Genomic DNA, 9,321 nt, shown 5'->3' with positions numbered 1-9,321 from the left:
TTTTCCTTCGTCACGCAGTGTTTACCCCAATTTCTGACTAAGCCACCCACACGCATCTCAATACACTTGCCGAGAAGGTCATTGCTAAGACAGCCATATAAACTCCCAGCTCACCTTTCCCGCGCGCACACTTGGGCGTTCGCAGTAGTGGGTGCGCTGCCAGCGCTAGCTGTTGTCACACCTTGTACTTTTATACTGACATTCTCGTCCGAGACAACTTCCAGCGTTAGCGAAACCGAGGACGCGGGCACGCAAAGTGGCTGTCACGCCCATCAACATGTAAACTACCACAGAAGTAGACTGTCTCCGTTAGAACGTGAAAAAAAAAAAATATTGCTTGCGAACGCGCTCGAAAAACTGGATGATCGCCCCTTGACAGAGGAAACTGTTCTATAGACACTGGTCCAGAGTGGTTTCGGCACTCAAAGCCTTAAGTGTTCCGCTCACGTTCTTGAGGGCTTCTTAATAGTGCGGCCGACTTTGATAGTTGTGGTGCGTAGCATCGCGTTCTTGTGTGAATTTTTCTCATTTTATGTTTTTTTGTTTTTTTTTGTGTCTTCTATTGCCTTTTATTATTTACAGAAGTAGACTCCGTCAAGAGTAATCTTCCCGCCACTCCATATTTACTCACTTCGATGTCTGTGCCTTTCGTGATTCACGTCTTCTTTCGCTAAAGCGGAAATTTTCTTTATTTCTTCCTGCTAAGCACCCTCGAGAAGAAGCTTTAAGAATTACGGCGTCTACACCTCTGGGAAGAGAGTAAATCCAGCGACTCGGGTACTGCCCACCACGACCGTTTCTTGCCGTCACACGCCTCGAGGCTGCCGTCAGAATTTATCGCCACTAGTCTTTTCAGCTGGCGAAAGTCCTTCTTCAAGAGACGCGCACTTTACGGCTGTCTCACTTCTTCGGTTTCCCAAGTCTTCCTAAGGACTTGTTGCTCGGCAAGTTGAACCATGTCGCTGTACAATATTTGTCTATGGCGCAAAGCCGCCATATACACGCAGAAATGCGCTCCGTGTGTGTATGTGTGTGTGTGTGTGTGTTCTGTTGCCCGTGTGTTTCCAACTTCGCGCTGTACAGAATAAGAACGTACGGCGAGTTTTCTTGCTTACTGTGGAACTTCTCTTTGGATAGCTCAGGCTTAGTGGCTCCATCTGTGTACAGAGTGTGCTGGTATAAATCTGTCAGCTGTACATTGCGGGTGTTTTATGACTTCGCTTACGCTTGCTTCAACAAGCGACGGAGTTTCCAAGCCATTTATTTGTTTTGTGTTTCTTAAATGGAGTGAACGAAGCCCCAGCTTCCGGCTCCTGGCTCGCCTGCCTCCTCCCAGTGGAATAATGCCGTTTGGAGTGCAATTGGTTCAACCGCCGCAGTGTGTCTCCCCCGAGGCATGTTCCCCGGTTCTAGCAATTTTTACCGTATTTTCTCATTTCGTATACTGACCATTCGACGCCTTTTACTTGCCCCTGAAATGTCTTTTGATACTGTTCGCCTCCTACAAAGTATGTGTTGTATTTCTACAGAAGTCAGTCGTCCCTCATTATTTTTGCTTTCACAGAAAGCTGCCGCTTGTAGCTATAGGCCTTATACTTCTCACCCGAGCCACTTCGCTTCCACCAAGGCAGACCGACAGATGTCAGCAAATATCTCGTTCTGCAAACTCAGTTTGTTCAGTGCTTGTTTGCTCATCAATGCCTATCGATGGACTCAAGAAGCTGTGTGTGTGTGTTCTTACCGTTTCATTTTTACTATCTTTTTTTTGTACTCTACACTAAACAGACCATGAAACTGTACGATCTCACAAAAACGATGGCACGGAATCACTTCCGGTCGATAGCTTAAACTGAGCGTTACGGTTAGCACTGTAGGTGCGCCAGCTTGCGCAAACAGTCAATTGAATGCCCCTTAACGCACTTTCTCGGTGTGATTATGTCTCTTTTCTGTAGCCTGAGGCCTCTCACGCGAAATATATTTGGCCGATTCTTATAGACTCTCGTGCGTAATGGTGGTGTAAACTACTGCATCGTTTTATTTTGACAGAAAAAAAAATCTCCTTGCAACCTCATTTCAGGCAATTCTCCACCATTGAAACGCCGCTCATAGAGCCAACTTGTCCCATCATCGAAAGCGGTTCGTTCGAAAAATGCTCGCGCTGCAAGACACACTTGACAAATGCTCTAAGACGTCAGAGGCACTCGTCGTCAAATAGCACTAAAGAAGTACCAAATTGCACAGGATTGGCCGAATTCACTCGGCCTCGACGTAGGCGGGGGAGGTGCTTTGAAGAATCCGGATGCGTTATTTTCCCGCTTAGTCCCTACTCTCGTCCCCTTCGTTCTATTTCTATCTGAAAACGTAGTGATCAGATTTAGATAGCTATTCAGAACATGCCCATCTAGCTTTTATATTTGGACAGCGCTTAGCGTGTAATGTTGTCGAATAGTGGGGCTGGAGCCGAGAAATTGCTGACGGTTATTTGCAAAGCTAAATGCGTCTATAGCTCGCAACTCAGCTCCCTCTCGCCATTTCATCCTCCATCTCCTTTTCTCTCTCTCAAAAAAAAAAAGTATTGGCCGATGCAAATCCTACCGCATTTCAATCAATTCTTTGACGTATGTTTCCTCCCCTGTTATATCTTTCGATTTCGTTTAAAAACGCGCTTATTTGTCTTTTCCACTTAGGTCATCATCGCTTTTCCTCATCGCTTAGTTCTGGAAGCCATGGCAGTAAGCTCCACGCAACGTCTCGAAAGCTCGGCTGGCCGCTGTGTCCACACTTTCTGCTTGTTTTAACCTTGGATGAAAACAGCATCACAAACGTGCTTTCGGGACTTGTTCTGCAATATTTTTGGCATTCTGGAAATTAGATTTGCATTCAGCTTTTCCTTTTTTTTTGTATCCTATTTTTGAATTTTATCGGTACTCGGTCTTAGTGCTTTTCTCGACTAGGTCGCGTTGGAATGCATTCGTTTCTGCGATAGTCCTGGGAAGTTCTTCCATCTGACTTGAGAACTGTATTCTTCATCAGGTATGATTGTTCCCTTTTGGTGTTAGTTATTGCGACACATTTTTTTTCTGATTGACGGTAATGTTTGCGAGGCCTACGATAATTTATTCAATTTTTGACTTGATGCCCGGATGTCGATCGTGGTATGTGCCATTTGCTTAATCATTCAAGCGATACAAGTAAACCACAGAACCGATGTTAGTTAGCGAGTTCGAAAAAAAATAGGGCAGTAAGAACAGGCAATTTACGCTTAATGATATCACGTGCGCATGAAACGTCAACAGGACACATTCAAACGCCACCGTGAAGAGCGAAATATTTATTTATTTATTTAACAATACTGCCGGCTTTCTTTTTGGAAGCCCAGGCAGGAGTGGTACAAACATCACATGATTTCAAACTCTTTTCCCTCAAGAAAAAAAAAACACACACATAATACACAAGGCAAGCATACTCTAATACACAAGCGCAAAGAAATACGATGACGCCATCACGTTTGTTACCAATAGGCAAAGGCGTAATGAAAGAAGCACCAGAATACATAACAGAAGCAAAAAAAAAGAAAGAAACAATGAACGCATCACATTACAAGTACGCCTGCACGGGAGACAAAAAAAAAAAAAAAACAGAAAGTGGTTGAACTGACCCCGCAAAGCGTGGTCACCACTCTCAGTTTATTCTCCCGGTTCATTCTTGCTCACAAACCCGAAGTACATGCGTTGTTTATTTTCGTCATTCCGCGCAATGCTAATTCTCTCCTTCTTTTCATCTTTCTATTTCTCCTTTCCCTTACCTTCGGTGTAGGGTAGCAGCAAACCGGGAGCCCGTCTGGCGGACCTCCCTGCCTTTCCTCTAATTGATTTCTCTGTCCCTCGTTTCGTCATCGAAGAATATCCTATTGTGCGTAGCAGTTTAGATTAACTTTATGTGACGCTTGCTTCCAGCACCAACCCGTGATTTTGCTCTTCTGATCTCTTTGCCAGCCCCAGTTATCACGCAGCACGATTTAAAAAAAGAGGAAAGGCGTTACGCGAAGCAAGCCTAGTGCGTATTGTTTTCTGTACATTGGAGTAGCCGCTAGTAATTTTTTCGTTACTGAGGTTTAATTAGGCAATTGTAATTAATTATCTAACTCGAGAAGTACTGTCCTAATTATCAAAGTGTCAATGAGGAGATTGTAGAGCAACATGAAAAACTCCCGATACAGCTTTCTGTTGCTCAATACCTGCTACACAAATGTGTTTTTCCGAGCGTGAAAGAAGCCTGCGACTACACGCAGAATTGCCGAGTGACTGGCCGCTCGAGGCATTTTGCGTGTATTCGCAGGCTTCTTACACGCTCGGAAAAACACATTTGTGTAGCACGTATTGAGCAACAGAAAGCTGTATCGGGAGTTTTTCATGTTGCTCTACAATCTCCTCATTGACACTTTGATAATTAGGACAGTACTTCTCGAGTTAGATAATTAATTACAATTGCCTAATTAAACCTCAGTAACGAAAAAATTACTAGCGGCTACTCCAATGTACTGGAAACAATACGCACTAGGTTTGCTTCACGTAACGCCGTTCCTATTTTTTTTTTAAATCGTCCTGCGTGATAGCTGGGACACCCTGTATATGATGTCTGATGGCGTTTGGTGCACCAGTCGGTTGCCGTGTTAATTAGACCGGTTGATATGAGTCACCGTATTTACATAAATGCGCTTCTAACGGGTCGATCTAAACTCTGCAACAAGCGAGGTACACGATGTGAAATAATATTGCGAGCCAGTGCTGTAAGAAAGTATGCTTTGCTTCGCTGTCTGCCGTAGTTATAATGCATGACTAATAGTTTACCTTAATGACCTGCTCACGAGTAGCTGACCTCTGATAATGAAGGGGCATATTTTAATTAAACGAAGACAAGCAAGCACTTGGTGTTGACATGAGAGATATAAAATTTGTCCATTTAGCTCGAATATTTGTGCTTACTACCGACTGCATGTTGCCTATTAGAAGAGAGCATAATACACGCAAGGCGTCTGTTTTATTCGGCGTTCAACTTTTACAGCGAAGATTTTAAGGGCTAGTTCCCCCAGGATCGTCTCCGCGTGTAGAAAAAACTATCATCATCATGATTCGGCTCCATGTGCGTGGCGGTTTGGCCTTATGTGCGTGATGGTTTCCCGCTAGTTGTGCCTTACCACAGGTGTCAAAACGGATGACTAACATGATAGGTCATCACATCAATAACACCACATGCTCGTCAGTTACGTCACGATTAACGATGATAAAATAACGTGTGGTTCATATCACGCCTGGCTTATATATGCGGGTATGAGCCATGGACAAAAACGAAAGAAGGAAGGAAGAAAGGAAGGAGAGAAAGAGAGAACTAAAGAAAGAGAGAAAAAGACAGAAGGAAGGTAAGAAATAAATCACGTGTGGCTTATACCCGCGTTGGATATGTGGGTATGAGCCGCCGAGAGCAGGAGCGGGAGAGATCTCCCAGGATCCTGACGCTGAAGTGCGGTGTGCCGTGGCTATGAACACTGTGGATCATACGCTAGTCTATGGCGATGGGGCGGACTTGGCGCAGCAAACGCACCACTTGGCCACCGCGTCTGGCAAAAACAAGACGCCGGTGTCCTTGCTGTTTGACGAACACCCAGAAGACGCTCAATATAATTAATAATGATAATATATAAATTCACTATAGCAATATTCACCACAGCAGACCCACCATAGTCACAGCTTCGATGGCTTCCATCTTCACAGCACTAGAAGGGCTCTGAATTTTTTTTTAGAAGGGGGGGGAGGGGGGGGGGCGGAGTTTTCGTGTTTCTTAGCACGAAAATACAAGCACCGTTGTCATCACGATAAATATTAATTCGATTAAGAAAAAGGAGACTTTGTTTCTTCCAGTCGGAGTTCCGCGTCACGTCGCGCCGTGGCGACAAGCGAAAACAATAAGCGATAATGCTGCCGTTACTTCTACTAGCCTGTAACCCTTTCGGCGTTTCCTTCTTCCTGCGTTGATAGTGCCCTGGATCGGAGAAGAACGGAAGAATCTGATGGGGCAATCATGCTCCGTCATTCTTCCCATTTTCCTGTAGCTTCCGAAGCTGCGACAGATACAATTCATTAATATCAAAATTCAAGAATGTTTGCTATAGGAACAAAAAGTTCTCCTTATAAAAAAGAAATTATGCGCTTGAAGGCGTTTGTTTGTTGCCCGGAGGATATTCAGATACCGTTTTTGTTTCACTGCATATTTATTTATAGAACGGAGCCAGAAACAGACGCATTTCGAGGTGAAATACAGGTGGGAATATATATATTTCGATCGGTTATTGGACTGCCGTTCTGTGTTATAGCTATTCGAACACGCGACGATATTGTGCCACATATGCTCCTGGTATTACATATAGGACACCTGCGCTGCAGTGCATAATTTCAAACTGTGCTCAAGGTGTCTGCGAATGCGTGTGCGCTCCTGTTCATTTCGCACTGAACAATGTGTGTATTTGAACTATGCATTTCTGGTTAACATCCCTGCCTTCTCTTTCTCTCCTCCTCCTCCTGAACTACGCAGTTCAAAGCAGTACGCCCAATCTGCACAAAATATGTAAGCGCTCATGTGATTGCGTGAAGTGTGCACGTTTCATGAATTGAATGTATTGCGTCATTCAGTCGCAAAATTTTCTTCCTTTAATTTACTTTTGCTTGCTCCATTAAATGTTTAAAACTTTACTCATACGTACATCTTCGCAATTGGGCAGAACACGTGGCAGCAAAGTCTGACGGGCGATCCCGCCTGGAACGACAGTTGCACAGTATAGCTGTTACAGCAGAATAGAAGTGTTGATGTAGCACTGTGGCCCAGCTATTGGAACACAATACTCGGAGCGCATGGCTACTAGTGCTTTTTTTGCCACCATTGAACGCTGGTGAAGCCGAGCTCATGCGTTGTGGTATCCGATTAAATCCAGGGCCCTTGTGACGCATTGTGACTACATTTGTGACAAACGAATTGTGACTACGGCCAGCGCAAAAAGCACCGGCCGCCATGCGGTATACGATTATATAACGCTGGACACTGTACATTTAAAGTTAATTCACAGAAATACACAATGCTCTCGAAAACGGACGCCCACTCGCATTTTGAGAGCTCAGATATAATTAATGCTTCGCTTCCTCTGCGACTGACTGTGTGAATAACTGACTCTTTATGTGTTTTTTTTTTCGTATTCTCGCTCCTTATCTATTCTTCCCCTTTCCCTCTCCCCAAGCGTAGGGTAGCCAACCGGGCACGTCCTTGGTTAACCTCCCTACCTTTCCCTTCTCGTTTCTCTCTCTCTCTCGCTCTGCAGAGGACATACATATCAATAATGATGATGATCCGGAACCGAGCAGAATAATACTTGAAGCCTTCTGTCCCGTTCTTTCTCGAACAGTTTTCCTTACTGCATGTTATGCTTAAAATGAATGCGTGCAGGCCTTCTTCGCGAAAAAGCTGCATAAGTGGTTTACGCAACTTATTGTCCATATTTAATCGTTCGAAGTCTTTGAGCTCGTCTGTCCGTAATCCTGGTAGCTCTGAGCACTTTGTCTCGAGAGGCCTTTGTCCCTGGATAAAGCCGAAGCAGATGGCGAGCATCCGGTGCAGACGCGGGGTCAAAGTACTCTGGCACAGCCTTGCATAATTTGAAGGAAAGTGGAAACAGCACTAGCGCACTTCTGTCGCTCTGAAAACAGCTATCTTATTGAAAGTGCTGATTTCCGTTCTTTCGAAATTTCTTTTTGTTATTGCTCTCAAGACTGTTTAACGATACTGCGTCTGTGTTAGCAAAACCAATTGATGTTCAGCATCCATCCTCTCTTCCTCGCGTTGTGTGCTTGAGTTTTGCGATCGCTGTAAATATCTTCAGCTATGCGAACCAACTAGCGTCAACTTTATGCCCTGAATCCATCTATTACCTTTTGTAAATCCAAAACAAAACAGCAAGTTTTACATGTTGCTAAAATCTGTGCGTTCATAATTGGCTAAGCTTCTACGCATTACCGGCCACACTTCCATGAGCTCATTTCCCTGCTTCCGATTGTGGTGCAACCCAGCTGTTAGTATTTTAAACGCGGCATTCTCCGTGGCTGCAAGTAGACACCGTAATGGCGCGCCGAGACTCGTAGCTCAGACTTAATGTCGCCTCCTATAGAGCAAATATAAGCGCGGCAGTACTGTAGCTGAAAGCAAACTCAACGGAGCTGCGCAGAGGTGCTTTTATTTTATTTGTAGGGGCAGATGAAACAGGAGCAGCTTCAGTAGCGTGGAAACACTTCCACGGCTAGATATAATTTACCAAGGGAACGGAAATAACAGGACAGTGACGCTAATCAAGTAACGCAGTTGGGTCAGTGAAAGCCATAGTATAACGCGTAGGCCCGCTAACCATACCGTTTCGGCAAAGGAAGAAAGTTTGTATATAGGACCACGACCAGTAGTAGCGTTTGTTCAAGGAGCTAGACTTTACTACGGGAGAATAGAAAGGCGGTAGTCCGTGCGTATCTAGGACTTTCTCTTCACACAGCCTGGTATACCGTGTTCCCGCGCTTGCGCATTCTTTGAGTTATTCTGCATATAAAGAAGTTCATGGCTATGAAAAAGTGTGATGACGTACTTGTTAGAGGAAAGTAAAAAAAATGAGCAGACTTCAGTGATTTCTCCGGCTGTGAACTCATTTACTGCGAATGCAGAAGACTCTTACAGCAGAGACGGCAAATAACAACTCCGATGCACACAACTGCGTTATCGTTCGCTATGTTATAAGGGCTGCGGCTTCCGAAACGCAAACGCTGACGGGACCTCGATCAAAGTCTGCATGGTGCGCAACGCATTCCACAAACGACCAAGCGCCAACGATGCGCGGCAGTGCAGTGGTTAGCACGTACAGCTCTCAGTCGCATTTTGCCGCAGTTTCGATCCCGGTGACGGTGAATGTCGCTTACCGAAAACATTATTTATTTAAAAGCTATCTGGTCCAGCACGCCATTGTGCTCCACATGTGGTGTTCACGAGGGCTTAGAGCCCTTATTTCGTATTTATCCTCGCTTTACAACGCCAAGAGCTGTTTTGAGAAACGCTTTAAACGTGCGACAAGACAGGCAACTTCAGCTGCGGGACGTTCTTCTACCGTGGTCATGTTTGGAATCAGAATTGCGCCCCACTAACGCGTTTGCAACATCCCTGCAGGATACAGGCCTCAATGAGACTCTAATAACCTTCGGGTTAGTGCATTTGTATCTGTGTATCGCTCGGTGTGTACGTGCT

Source organism: Dermacentor silvarum, chromosome 3 (assembly GCF_013339745.2).
Source record: "Dermacentor silvarum isolate Dsil-2018 chromosome 3, BIME_Dsil_1.4, whole genome shotgun sequence".
Taxonomy (NCBI): domain Eukaryota; kingdom Metazoa; phylum Arthropoda; class Arachnida; order Ixodida; family Ixodidae; genus Dermacentor; species Dermacentor silvarum.
This window is presented reverse-complemented; position numbering follows the sequence as displayed.